This window comes from Protopterus annectens, chromosome 4.part0 (assembly GCF_019279795.1).
Source record: "Protopterus annectens isolate FY-2018-M chromosome 4.part0, PAN1.0, whole genome shotgun sequence".
NCBI lineage: Eukaryota > Metazoa > Chordata > Ceratodontiformes > Protopteridae > Protopterus > Protopterus annectens.
Window position 1 is genome coordinate 1039996489 of NC_056733.1, and position 14798 is coordinate 1040011286.

Genomic DNA, 14798 nt, shown 5'->3' on the forward strand with positions numbered 1-14798 from the left:
TCCTGTAAACTCAATTTAGTTTTATGTTCTTGTATGTCAGTGCAGCGTAAATGGTAGCATGTTCATTTCTAAACCTTAAAGATATTGGTTCTTTTCCAGGATTTAGACTAGACTAAACATGAAAAACTAACAACTAAGTTGAACAGTGGAGGGATTTTGCACTGTTGGTTATACCGTCATTCAGATAAAGCATTAACTCAAAGTCCATTTTAATAGTGCCTGCACTATCCTGCTCATTTTCCTTAGGAAATTGAAAGAGCCCTAGGCATTATTCTAAAATGAGAAGGGAAATGTGTCTTGAATCTTGACCAATTTACTGGGCTATACATTTTCCACAATGTATATATGTAAGGTTGTGAATACTGAATTTTACCACACATTCAGACACTTCCCTTACATGACTTCAGCATTGTGTTTGTAAAGCCCTTTCAGACAAAAAGTGTTATATAAATAAAAAGCCCTTTGAGACAAAAAAGTGGTTGTTTATAAGTGGTTGTTTATACGCGCTGCTTAAAAACAAAGATATGGCATCTAAGTTCAAGGAAGTCATTGTTCCACTGTATTTGGCATTCATCAGACCTATCATTGAGTAAATGCCCCCTTTGGTATGTACTTAAGCAGGCATATCCAAGAAATGGAACATCCACAGAGGTTCCTCACTAAAAGAATACAGGGCATAAGTAAAATGTCCTATGCAGACCGCCTCAAGGCCCTATCCTTGTATTCTGTCTCGTACAGATTTTTGAGGGGAGATCTATGCCTGGCATACTGAGCATTGACAGCCCCCACTCTGATGGACCTCCTATATATCCACAAAACAAAGAGCACCAGAATTACCCATTCTAAATACCTAAATCTTGCCTGTGGTATAAATAGGATCTGTGGAGAGACAGGTATATATCCCAGAGACTACCACGTCTCTGGGACAAGTTCCCTATCCATGTGAAGCAGAGTTCCTCCCTAACCCAATTCAAGTGCATCTTGGACAGTTGGATGGGGAACAGGAACTTCATCCCTGGTTTGGCACCTATGTCTCTAATGCACACAGGCAATGTGTAAATGGTTCATCTCCCAGGCCCCTGCTTGTAAATGTTTCATCTCCCAAGCCCCTTCTTATATTTATCAAGGGTATCTTGTCAGAGATTTTGGATGGATGGCTAGGCATAAAATGGCCCTTGTGGTTGTTAGCCTAGTAAACACCTATGAACCTATGAACAATTGATTGACTAACTTGTTTCTTTTTTTTTTCCTGTTTTACCATTTCATATAACTCCTTGTTCTGTTAATTTGCTTTTGTTTTATGTTACCTTCTATCCATGCCCTAAACAAGTTTAAAATATTTAGCATTGTTTAACCCCACCATTTTGTTTGGTCACCCATTCCAGGGTTTCCCCACCCATCTTCTGACAAAACATTCTTGCTAGTTTCCAAGCATGTGATGGGATCCATCATGCATAATCACAACTCTGAACATAGTAACATTGTCTCTTACTGTTTGTGTATGCAGCTTTACATAGTGTTTGAATGACATGGTAAGTGCACAACGCTGTGTGCACTGAGCAGCATCTGTTCACCTTCTGTGTTGTACTGTTTGTGCATGCAGCTTTACACAGTGTTTGAATGACATGGTAAGTGCACAACGCTGTGTGCACTGAGCAGCATCTGTTCACCTTCTGTGTTGTACTGTTTGTGTATGCAGTTTTACACAGTGTTTGAATGACATGGTAAGTGCACAACGCTGTGTGCACTGAGCAGCATCTGTTCACCTTCTGTGTTGTACTGTTTGTGTATGCAGCTTTACACAGTGTTTGAATGACATGGTAAGCGCACAACGCTGTGTGCACTGAGCAGCATCTGTTCACCTTCTGTGTTGTACTGTTTGTGTATGCAGCTTTACACAGTGTTTCATTGTTGATACTTTATTCCTTCATTATTTTTATCTCTTTCTTTGAATATTATTTATTGTCAAAACTGCACCCCAGAATTCTCTTATCTTCCTGCCTTATGTCATTGACTTGCCTAAATATTTCATGTCTTCTCACCCTTCATGTTTTTAGTGTACATTTTCTGCCCCCATAAATGTTTATCACTGCATTTTCAGTGAGCAGTATCAAAGAGCAAAGCTAAACATTCTTTTTGCAAATCTTTCTGGGTTTTTTTTGCATCTGTCTTAGAATGTTATCTCTGAACGTGGCTTGGACATTCAGTGTTGGCATCCAAGTAAAGTATATTTCATAGGATCATAGGAGGTTACTAGGCTATCAACCCAGAGGTCATTTCAAGCCCAGAAGTTTCATCCCAATGTAATACCATAGATACCCAGGATTGTATTTAGTAATGACTGCTCATATCCAGGAGGGTTGTGGGTGCTATCCCTGGTAAGAATTTATGGTGCCCCATTCACTTGTCCAGGTTCCTTTTGAACAATGTCATAGAGGTGCTCTGCTTCACATGAAATGGCAGCCAATTCCAAAGACGAGACAGACAGTGGGAGACAAATGTGTCCCTCCAGCGCATCCTATTCAAGTTGCAGGCCATATTTAGGTCTCTGGAATGGGTAGCTCTGGTCCCATTTAATTTACGGATGTGCAGCAAATTCATTAGGTTTGGGTTGGAGATTTCTCTGTAAGCCAGGCATAAGTGTCCCCTAAGAAGTCTATATGACACTGAGTATAGTGATAGGGACTTTAGTTGGTCTGTGTAAGGCATGTGCTGTAGTCCCTTTATCTTCTTAGTTAGAAACCTCTGAGGTCTCTACAATTGCTGCAGGTGCTTTGAACAGTACATGCCAAAAGGGACATTATACTCAATTATGGGACTGATTAGTGATGAGTATAGAGTGGTTATAACCTCCTTTGCTCTAGAGGTGATGCCTTTGCTAATCAAGTGTGCTACATAGAAAACCTTTCTTACTACAGTAGATATATGGTGGTCAAAATTACAGTCACAGCCAACTGTACTTGTGATCCCAGATCTCTTACCACTTTGTAGGTACATAGGGTACGTTATTTTTATAGTGTGAAGGGACATTGTTTTTACTGAAGGGAATGATGATGCATTTCTTTGCATTCAGTTTGAAATTGTGACTAAGACACCAGTCATTGGTCTGTGTAAGACCTTACTGAAGTATATTGACATCATTTGAGGATTCAATAATTGCAACCAGTTTGCAGTCATCTGCAAACTTGGTCAGCTACAGTCCCTTAGTTTTGACCTGAACTTCTGGGAAGTATATCCCAAACAGTAGGGGGCCCAGCACTGTCCCCTGTGGCACCTCACTGGTGACAGGTATGCTGGTTGATGTGGAGTCACTCACTTTCATAGTGTGTGACTGGTTTATGAGCCAGTTGGCAACTCATCATACAACAAAGGGGTTTACATTCCATTTGCTAAGTTTATCATTAATGCCTGAGTGTGGGATTGTGTTGAAAACCTTTGCCAAGTTGAGCTGTGTGAACAAATGTGCCCTCGTCAATGGCCCTGGTCACATTTTTGAAGAAATCCACCCAGTTCAGCAGGCAGGATCTGCCCTTGATGAAGCCAAATTGGGTCAGATCCAGGGTTTGGAGGTCACCTATGTCTTTATTTTTGAGGTCCATGATGATAGTTCCATGGCTTTACAGATGAGGCTGGTCAGACTTATGGGTCTATAATTCCCTGGGTCTATTGCTAAGCCACCTTTGTGGAGGAGAATAACTGTTGTTGTTCTCCATTCTGCAGGAAAAAAGTCTGTGTTTAGGCTGTGATTGAATCTTCTTCTTTCGGCTGCTCCTGTTAGGGGTCGCCACAGTGGATCAACTGTTTCCAACTGTTTCCATTTCTGTGATTGAATATGGTACTTAATGGTGATGTTATTTATGTTTTAGTTTGTTTAGAAGACAACCTTGGATGCCGTCTAGTCCCACAGAGGTTGTGTTTTTTGCCTTAGACAAGGCTTTAATGACCTGCTCTTTAGATATGTAGGGTGGGGGGGGGGGTGGTGGTGGAGTTGGGGGCATGGTTTGGGTATAAGTTTGGAGGGGATGAGAGAGTGAAATTCTCACCAAACCTATCTGCTACCAGGTTTGCTATCTCTGCGGGATCAGTGTGTGTCTGTGTGTGATACTGTTAGTCACTAGTTTGGCACATGCTTGGGTTCTACCTTTTAAGCTACGTATGTTGCTGTAAAAGAACTTATGGTTGTCCTTGGCTGTAACTGCAAAGTTTTTCTCAAGTTACCCTTAGAGGATTTGGCTTGTTGTCTTAATTGCTTGTTGAGGCTGAGGCTGGTGCTTTTCTATTGTTGGAGCCTCGTCTTAGTTTTCTTAGACAGCAACTTTTTTCATTTGTTGTAACGTTTATTGATGCTGGATGTCCACCGGCTTTTTTTTTACTTGGTTTTAATTCTCTCTGGAATAGCCAAGTCTATACACTTATACAAGTGATTGTACAGGGCTTTAGTGTAAGCTTTGGTGTAGTTACCACTTCCAGTTGGGGGTGGGGCTTGCAATGCACAGTGACCATGGACACCTCCCAAATGGGGTGGGGGGCATTTTTTGGGAAGGAAGGTCCAAGGCATGTGGCTCTCCAAGAGACCAATTTACATACCAATGTCCTGGAGATGAGAGCAGTCCTACTAGTGTTGAAGGCATTTCAAGATATTCTCCCTCTAAGGACCATTGTAATTCAAACTGACAACATGTCTGTGGTCTGATACATCAACAAACAATTGGGAACATGATCTTACCCCCTCTGCCAAGAAGCTATGGGAGTGTGGCAATGGTGATGTCCTACAGCCACTTTTTAGTAGCAATGCACATTCCAGGGAAATCCAGTGTAGTAGCAGACATACTCAGCAGGTCCATTCTGATGCCTCACGAGTGGTCTCTCAGTCAATCTGTGGCATAGAAAAATTTCCTCCCTGGGGCTAACCTTGCTGTGATCTTTTTGCTTCTCCACACAACAACAAATGCAGCAGGTACTTTGCCTCGATCCCCACTCAGGAGGAGTCGATGAGAGATGCTATAGTCCACGTTTGGCCCTTCAGCCTCCTTTATGCCTATACCCCAGTACCTCTGATTGCAAAATTGTTATAGAAAGCCAGTCAGTTTAAGAGCTCAGTTATCCTCCTTGTCCCCTTCTGGCCTCACCAGGTCTGGTTCCCCTTCCTTTGGTCTCATCTTTGTTATCTTACTTGGATACTGGATCCCAGTCCAGACCTTCTGTCACATCCCTCCAGGATAAAACATCCTAATATCATAGCCCTCAGATTAACTACATAGTTTCTCCACTTTCATTAATAGCTAGACAGCTTAGGCTTTCTTCCCTGGTTCACAATATACTTTTATCCTCACAAAAAGACCTACTAAGAGGATTTACGAAAGCAAATGGAAAAAAATTTAAATCTGGGCACTGAAAGAAGACATTGATCCCATCACTGCCCCTATTTCTACTGTACTTCTCTTTTTAAGAAAGGTGCTAGTTCTTCCACAATGAAAGTACTGTTGGCAGCCATATCAAACTTTCATTCAGGAGACAATGCTTCTTGCTCGACTGCTTTCAAATTATGTAAGGCTTTCCCGAAGGGCACATCCCTGCTTTGACCTCCAGTGAAAGATCCATCACCTCCCTGGGATCTAAAAGTAATACTTCAAGGTTTAACTCAACAACCCTTTCAACCTTCAGCAAAAACTGATTTAAAGTTCCTGTTTTGGAAAACAGCCTTTTAGCTGCTATTACTTCAGCTAAAAGGATTTCCAAACTCCATGATCTTTCATCAAAAGCTGCTTACATTGCATTTTATGACGAAAGAGTTGCCTTACAAACCAATCCTTCTTTCCTGAGTGGCTTCTCAGTCAATTATAAATCAAACCATTTGCTTACCAGTCTTCTTTCTAAAATTTTCAAACAAAGGAGAACACATGCTACATCTTTTAGAGGCGCCGAGACAACTACTGTTTTACTTGCACAGAACAAAAGATTTCAGAAGAATGGACCAGCTGTTTGTCTTTTTCACCTAGTCGACTGGGTTCTCCAGTATCTAAAGTTACATTGGCCAAATGTAAAACTAATTGCATTTCTTGGATATATTCTCAACAAGGCCTCCCCTACCAATGCCACCTAAGGCCCATTCTACTAGATCTGTGGGCACCTCATCTGCCTGCTGGTCTACAACTTCCAGTGATATTTGTGCAGCAGCCACATGGTCTAATAATCATGCTTTTATTACTCATTACAAACTGGACATAACTTCCAGAAGCAGAGCTGCCTTTGGTCCAGCAGTCCTCTGGAATATCTTTCCGTAAGGGCCGCCCAAGATTTACGTAGCTGAGGACTTTGTCCCGTACATTGAGGATGAATGAAAAGGACAACATCAGACATTACATTTATTCACTCACCATAAATAGGCATGTCTGTTGTCCATTTTCATTCTTCCTCAACACCCCCTCCCTCCTTCCCCCTTCCTGTCAATTTCTGGAGTGACCTGATAGATTTTTGGAATGTGTAGTTCCAGGTTTGACCCCTGGTTTAATTCCTCTTCTTCTCTACTATTATATAATAATACTTTTAAGGCAGTGAACTCGATCTGAGGTATTGGGGATTGACTAGGGCATTATGAGTAGAGGGAGGATCCAAAGTCTGTGAAATGCGTCCGAGTCAGATCCATAACCCATATGTTGAGGAAGAATAAAATGGACAACACCGATGCCTAGTTATGGTGAGCACATAACTTTAAATTTTACTCAGAAGATTTTTATGGTTTATTAACAAAAGCAACGACAGGGAAAAATAATTTGTAGTCCAAGTATAAACTCTGCAACATGTTAGGTTTATACAAGGTAGAAACTGAAAATGAGTTGGAATAATTGTGGATGTGAAACAGTTCTAATAGAATTGGTAGATGAGGTAAGCTTATAGGTTAGAATGGATGTTACACGTCATCAAAACATATCTGAAAAGTTTGAAAATATGTTTCTGGTAGTGACATTCAGAATATGATTGTTAATACAGAAAGAAAATGACCCACTTTTGAAGGAATTGTTAAATGTGGCATAGATTATAGTGCTGTTCTTGTTACATTGCAGTGCCATCTGTAAATGTGTCAAAATGTCATACATAAAAGCTGGCATCTTGTGACACTTTAAAGCTAATGAATAAAATGTCAGGAAGCACAAAAATAGAACCATGTACACAACTTTTATACATAGCTGCACAAGAAGAGAAGTGAAACTAAGGCTTAAGTACAACAGCACCCATCCATATCTTTCAACCTCCAACAGCAAAGGAATCTAGAAAAACTAGGAATAACAGTGTGTGTGTGTATGTGGGGGTCAAGGGCCAACAATCATGGTCAGATTTTAAATATTGGTAAAAATCTAGGAAAGCTGCTAAAATAACATGTTTTGCATTGAGATGCAGCCTGAAAGTCAAATGTATTTCATTATTTACTGACTTCAGTCTTCAGTGATCTGCCAGAAAATCACAAAGTTTATGAGGAATAGACCAAAAATATGAGCCCAGCTCTTAAGTGCATCTATGAAAATCCGGTGTATTACTGCACTGAATTCAGTCACAGATCTGACAAAGGTGGCAGTTACTATATGAATCAGGTTTGTCCTTCCACTAATGAGGAAAAGCTGAACTACCGTATTCATTTCATCCCATACTTTAGGATAGTAGAAGTCATAAATGATGAGAGGACAATGCAGTGCATTCCTGCACTTTCACAATTTTGTGAAACAGAAAACAAAACATTAAAGCCTCACTTTTCACTTGAAAAGAGCTTTTCACTGCTGTTAACAATGCAAATTCTGTATAAAGGACTATAATTTTCAAAGAAAAACATTACCTAGTCCTTAAATTATAAGCACAATACAGTATATAAAATAACATTTTAAAAAACTTTTTGTCAACTACATCATTCAAAAATATGTCATGTATAATAAATTATCCTTAAAAATCTTGTTTTAGTCAAGTGGTAAATATTTTAACACACAATGCCACGTGTCCTTTTAGGCGTTGGATATTCACAGCATGTGATGCAGCTGAATAACATTAGTAACCACTGGGCTGACATGGATCATGAAAGGGAAAAGAGAGTCCCGTTTTACACTTGATTGTGCAAGGTAGGTGTGCTTGCAAGTGGCATAGAGAGATGGAACGATGATGATTGCTGAGGTGACCCGGGTTTGACTTAGGCACTTGACAGCACCAGCAAGGAGGCTGGGTATACCTGTTGTAGGGGTTGAGGGTAGGTACACACACCTGTGGGCACAGGCATTTGATTGATTTCCCTGGTAGACACCAGGGGGAAAACCATAACTTTGTGAACCCAGGGGTAGATGAGGAAATCCTGCTGACATAGTCCCCTCGTAGAAGTGAGTGACAGAGCAATGCTGATGTGAATTTTACATCACACTCAGGGATTGCCATTGGGAGGGGGCTGGTCACAGGGTTACTTAGAAAAAAGTCAAATCACCCTTGATTGCTGTCTTTTTGATGGCCCCCTCCTGCTGAGGTTATGGAGAATGACTAAACTGACATGTTGGGAGGGACCTCAAAGGCAAAATAATTAAAAAAAGTATTTGAGGCATACAACCATCAGCATGAGAAGTGTGTCCACAAACTAGATTTGACTATTTTGGCTTAGGATGTCTTTTTCAGCCAGTAGTGTTGTTTGGCCTCTTTGCATGCTACCAAAGATCCAGCATTTTTTTCTGTGTGTGAATTACACTCACCTCTACTCATCCAGAAAACTGCATTACACCTCTAAAACTGACTACAAACAAAATAAAATCAATCAATTAATCAATCAATCAATCACATGTAAAAAATTTTCATAAATACAACTTAATGCAAAAGATGTGACTGATGTGTTTGCTGCAGCTTGCACTTAATATATTTGTCTGAAATTTCCAAGGATTTTTGTAACTGTTTAATAGGGTAATACATTGGCCATTCTGGCCTGCCTGCACTCCATGCAATGGTAACAACACAGGTTCAGTTAGGAAGCTCAGTGCTGCAGGGCTGGCCAAGGACAAGGAATGACCGATGTCATTAATGACCATATTACCTCTTTTGAGGTACAGGATGTCATGCTCTCTGGCAGGCTCCCAGTAGGGACTGCTGGACTTGCTGCAAGTTGGCACTACTGTGCAAGACATTGACTGAAACATACAACAAGACAAGCACACAGAAGCACACACATACTTCCCACATTAATGGCACTACATGCCATATTCTTGAGGTGGATGCAACTGCATGTTAGGAACTAATAGAAAAGCCACGAAACTGCCTTGTACTTGACTTCAGACCCGACTACTTTGCCTTCTCCTCTTGGAAGAATAAAAAAGGAAATAGGTAAATCAAGGAACCCATCAGGATTTAGTCAATGTTTGGGAAAAAGCTGTAGCATCCTTTATTAACAGACAGTTTAGGACAGAGGCGGAAGGCCATGAACAACTAATAAGCTGTTTCCTGGAGACATTATATTGTCAGGTAACTAACATACATAACCAGGCAATATTTCAGAGATGTTTGTGCCCTGTGGACAGTTGAATTAAAGTGTTTCAAAGCAATGAGCCTACATATCAAAGCAAATTGTGTTGTGAATAACAAGTATAAATGCATACATGAAAATGCCAACATTATAAATGTCCCTAATATACACATGCAGTTTAATAATGTCATGTTCATTTTAAAGTTAATGTTTTACTCTGCATTTCTGCCCATGAAATTACCAAGGCTGTTCTTTGTGATGACTTTAAGTAGGAAGCTATTTAAATTGGACTTTGCCTTGTGAAATATGACCTAAGCACCATCTAATTTTATCTCAGATTGCCACATGTAACAGGCACATATGTTGGAATATAAATCTCATGCTCTGTCGGACACTACAAGAAGTTGTTTAAAATGCATAGATCTACTATTATTGTGCAAAATTGATTATTTTATACAATTCTGTATTTACTGCTGTAATATTAGTAAAGCAAATTTATTACTGCATCCAGGAAGTCAACAATTGTAACAGACAGAAGCATATTAGATATCTATTAGTTCTGTGTTGTTTGATTAAACAAACAGTTAAAGTGTGCATATTTTAACAAAGTAAACATATTTATCAATTGTCTTACCTATAATCCCCTTTAGAAAACCAAGGAAATATTTTCCTCTTGCTAGGTTAATTTTTTTATTTCCTTAAAATTCTCAACTCTTCTTCAAGTTACTGTGTAGATTCCAAACGCTGGCTTTACGAAAATCAGAATGTTAGAAATCATCTGTGTAAGGATCCTTTGGTGGGCCCACAAGTCAAACTGATGTCATCCCGGTTTCCTATGAACAAATCTAGGTTGTGATCTCAGACTCATCTCAGATTTCTAGCACAGAGTCAGCTGTCTACAGATTACTAGGTTAAGGAAAAAAAAAACTAAAAATAAACCAAGGGTCATTTACAAGCAAAGCAAATGAACAACTTAGCAAACTCATAAAGAAACCTGCAGGGACTCACAGCCTGTGAATTATCCAAAACAATGTGCAAGTTATAGACAGTATTGGACAATGTTTACATTTGAACTGAGTAGCGTGTTTTATTTGTTTATATGCTGCTTTCTGCAAACTGTGTTTAATTCTTTCTGAGTCTGTTCCTTTCTGATTGTCAGGGGATACTGCTGACCCCTAATAACATCTATCTGACTCCCTGCCTGAGATTCCAGCAATATACCATCTCAGTTTCTTAAGCCAATATATTCTTTGTAAAACAGATGTCTTTATACTACCTGGTTATATGACATGTCGTTAAATGATGTAGCAAACCTGTCACTGAAAGTTAGCAATAAGACTTACCCTTCCGTGGGTCTTCAAAACAGTGAAGGGCATCATTTTTGTGGTTTTCATCTCATTTACTATATATATATATATATATATATATATATGTGAAAACATGTTGTTTGTCTTTGTTAGCTCTGTGACATATTTTTCAGTTAAAATAAACACATATGAAGATACCTCCAGCTTATGTCGTGTATCTGTGTTTAATTCTGATTGAGTTTATTACTTTCAGATTGTCAGGGGTACAGCCCTCACACAGCCCATGTAATATCAAATATTCATACACACAAACATATACACACACGCGCGCACACACACACACGCACACACATACACACACACACACACACACACACACACACACACACACACACACACACACACACACATGCACAAACACTCACAAATTCAGGCATGCAAACACTTTCTCACACACGAAAACTCATACATGTACAGATCCCACTGTTCACACACCTAGAGGCAATTTTGTGGATCACCAGTTTACCTATCAACATATTTTTGGGATATGAGCGGATGCCCCAAATTCTAGCAGAGCTAAGCATATGGTGGATAAACAGATTCTAAACAGAAAACATCCCAGCAGGGAATGAAGCCTACAAACCAAATCATGTCAGGCAGCAATGTTTATTGCTACATGTTTGTTCCACACCTAGAAGTGTTCTACATAAGAAGAATAAAATCTGTAAAGAGGTTCTAGGATTAGTATTAGGCTAACTGCCTTGTGGGCTATTTAAAGTCTAGCCAATTAAACTATGTGAGCCTCAAACCCTGCACCTTATGTCTGCAAGGCAACGATATTAACCATTATGCCAGTCTTCCTCTGCATCCTATGTTTGTTCAAATGAGAATCTCCTCATTTAAGAAATGGGCTGGCATCTTACTAAAATCATGAAAACTGTTCAAGACATCATTATCTATGATAGCTACTGTTGTGTAATATGGAATCGGTTACAAGTTCACAAAATGGGTGATGTAACCAAATCAAATTTTATCCAGTTTTGAAACAAAGGGAACAGCTCCAATAGGACAACAGTAATGAAGGCATTACAAGAGACAAACCATTTGTTTAGCTATTCGGGTACATATGCTGCATTCATCCATTTTAAATGTAGTCATACCAGTTCCTAAATGTGTAAATGAAAATTCCTTCAATAAGTAGTAGTCCCTATATTGGGTTTTCCCCAGTGCCTCTTGACTCCATGACAAGATATGCACCACTCTGCATTACTGCTTGGCAGTTTTTACAAATTAGGGTTGCATCCCATTTAATATTCCTCTTCTTGTCACATAATTGTTAATACTACTTCAACAGTTTGCATCTTCACTCTCTTTGGGTAGCTTCTTTTTTTTCTTTTCCTCTGTGGTGAAGAAAAACACTGATTTGTGTATTAAGATGATGTACATTGGAAGAAAAAAAAGGAATGGGAGATGATAAGGGAGCAAGTGATGAACGGAATATGACGATACAGTACACAGGAGATGATAAGGGAATAAGTGCTGTATACAACATGAGGATACAGTACACAGGAGATGATAAGGGAATACGTGCTGTATAGAACATGAGGACACAGTACACAGGAGATGATAAGGGAATAAGTGCTGAATGGAACCTGATGATACAGTACACAGGAGATGATAAGGGAATAAGTGCTGAATGGAACATGAGGATACAGTACACAGGAGATGATAAAAAATAAGTGTTGAATGGAACATGAGGATACAGTACACAGGAGATGATAAGGGAATATGTGCTGTATAGAACCTTATGATACAGTACACAGGAGATGATAAAGGAAAAGTGCTGAATGGAATATGACAATAAAGTACACAGGAGATGATAAAGGAATCAGTGCTGAATGGAAAACAAGGATTCAGTACACATGAGATGATATGGGAATAAGGGCTGAATGGAATATGAGGATACAGTACACAGGAGATGATAATGCAATAAGTGCTGAATGGAACACGAGGATGCAGTATACAGGAGATGATAAGGGATTAAGTTCTGTATGGAACAAGAGAATACTGTACACAGGACATGATAAGGGAATATATGCTGAATGGAACATGAGGATACAGTACACAGGAGATGATAAGAGAATAAATGCTGTGTAGAACCTGATGATACAGTACACAGGAGATGGTAAGGAAATACGTGCTGTATAGACCCTGATGATACAGTACACAGGAGATACTAAGGGAATAAATGCTGTATGGAACATGAGGATACAGTACACAGAAGATGATAAAGGAATAAGTGCTGCATAGAACCTGATGATACAGTACACAGGAGATTATAAGGGAATATGTCCTGTATAGAACTTGATGATACAGTACACGGGAGATGATAAGGGAATAAGTGCTGAATGAAACATGACAATAAAGTATGCAGGAGATGATAAGGGTATGTGTGCTGTATAGACCCTGATGATACAGTACACAGGAGATGATGAGGGGAAAAGTGCTGAATGGAACATGAGGATACAGTACACAGGAGATGATAAATAAATAAGTGCTATATAGAACCTGATGATACAGTACACATGAGATTATAAGGGAATAAATGCTGTATACACCCTGATGATACAGTGCACAGGATAAGATAAGGGAATAAGTGCTGTATAGAACCTGATGATACAGTACACAGTAGATGATAAGGGAGTAATTGCTGAATGGAACATGAGGATACAATACACAGGTGTGATATTGGTAAAAGTGCTGAATGGAACACGAGGATACAGTACACAGGAAATGATAAGGGAATAAGTGCTGTATAGAACCTGATGTTACAGTACACAGGAGATTATAAGGGAATATGTCCTGTATAGAACTTGATGATACAGTACACGGGAGACGATAAGGAAAGAAGTGCTGAATGGAACATGATGATACAGTACAGAGTAGATGATAAGGGAATAAGTGCTGAATGAAACATGACAATAAAGTATGCAGGAGATGATAAGGGTATGTGTGCTGTATAGACCCTGATGATACAGTACACAGGAGATGATAAATAAATAAGTGCTGTATAGAACCTGATGATACAGTACACAGGAGATTATAAGGGAATAAATGCTGTATACACCCTGATGATACAATGCACAGGATAAGATAAGGGAATAAGTGCTGTATAGAACCTGATGATACAGTACACAGGAGATGATAAGGGAATAAGTGATGTATAGAGCCTGATGATACAGTACACAGGAGATGATAAGGGAATGAGTGCTGTATAGAACATGATGATACAGTACATAGGAGATGATGAGTGAATAAGTGCTGTATAGAACCTGATTATATAGTATGCAGGAGATGATAAAGGAATAAGTACTGTATAGAACCTAATGATATAGTACACAGGAGATAATATGGGAATAAGTGCTGAATGGAACCTGATGATACAGTACACAGGAGATGATAAAGGAATAAGTGCTGAATGGAACATGAGGATACAGTAAACAGGACATGACAATGGGATAAGTGCTGAATGGAACACGAGGATACAGTACACAAGAGATGATCAATAATTAAGTGCTGAAGGGAACATGAGGATACAAAACACAGGAGATGATATGGGTATAAGTGCTGTATGGAACATGAGGATACAGTACACAGGAGATGATAAGGGATTAATTGTTGTATGGAACATGATGATACAGTACACAGGAGAAGATAAGGGAATAAGTGCTGAATGAAACATGACAATAAAGTACACAGGAGATGATAAGGGAATAAGTGCTATATAGAACCTGATGATACAGTACACAGGAGATGATAAGGGAATACGTGCTGTATCGAATGTGATAATACAGTACACAGGAGATGATAAGGGAATAAGTGCTGAATGGAACAGGACAATATAGTACACAGGACATGATAAGGGAATAAGTGCTGAATGAAACATGACAATAAAGTACACAGGAGATGATAAGGGAATAAGTGCTGTATAGAACCTGATGATACAGTACACA

The 14798-nt window shown here is 39.3% G+C and overlaps 1 protein-coding gene across 1 annotated transcript in view; it reads right to left on the bottom strand.

Moving 5' to 3' along the window:
- MYOT (myotilin) overlaps positions 1–10278 on the bottom strand; it is a 1852166-nt gene extending 1841888 nt beyond the window's left edge. Inside the window, exon 1 of the mRNA XM_044068976.1 lies at positions 10113–10278. The gene's annotated coding sequence lies outside the window, so the exon portion shown is untranslated. The remainder of the gene's footprint in view (positions 1–10112) is intronic.
- Between the last annotated feature and the right edge of the window lie 4520 nt (positions 10279–14798).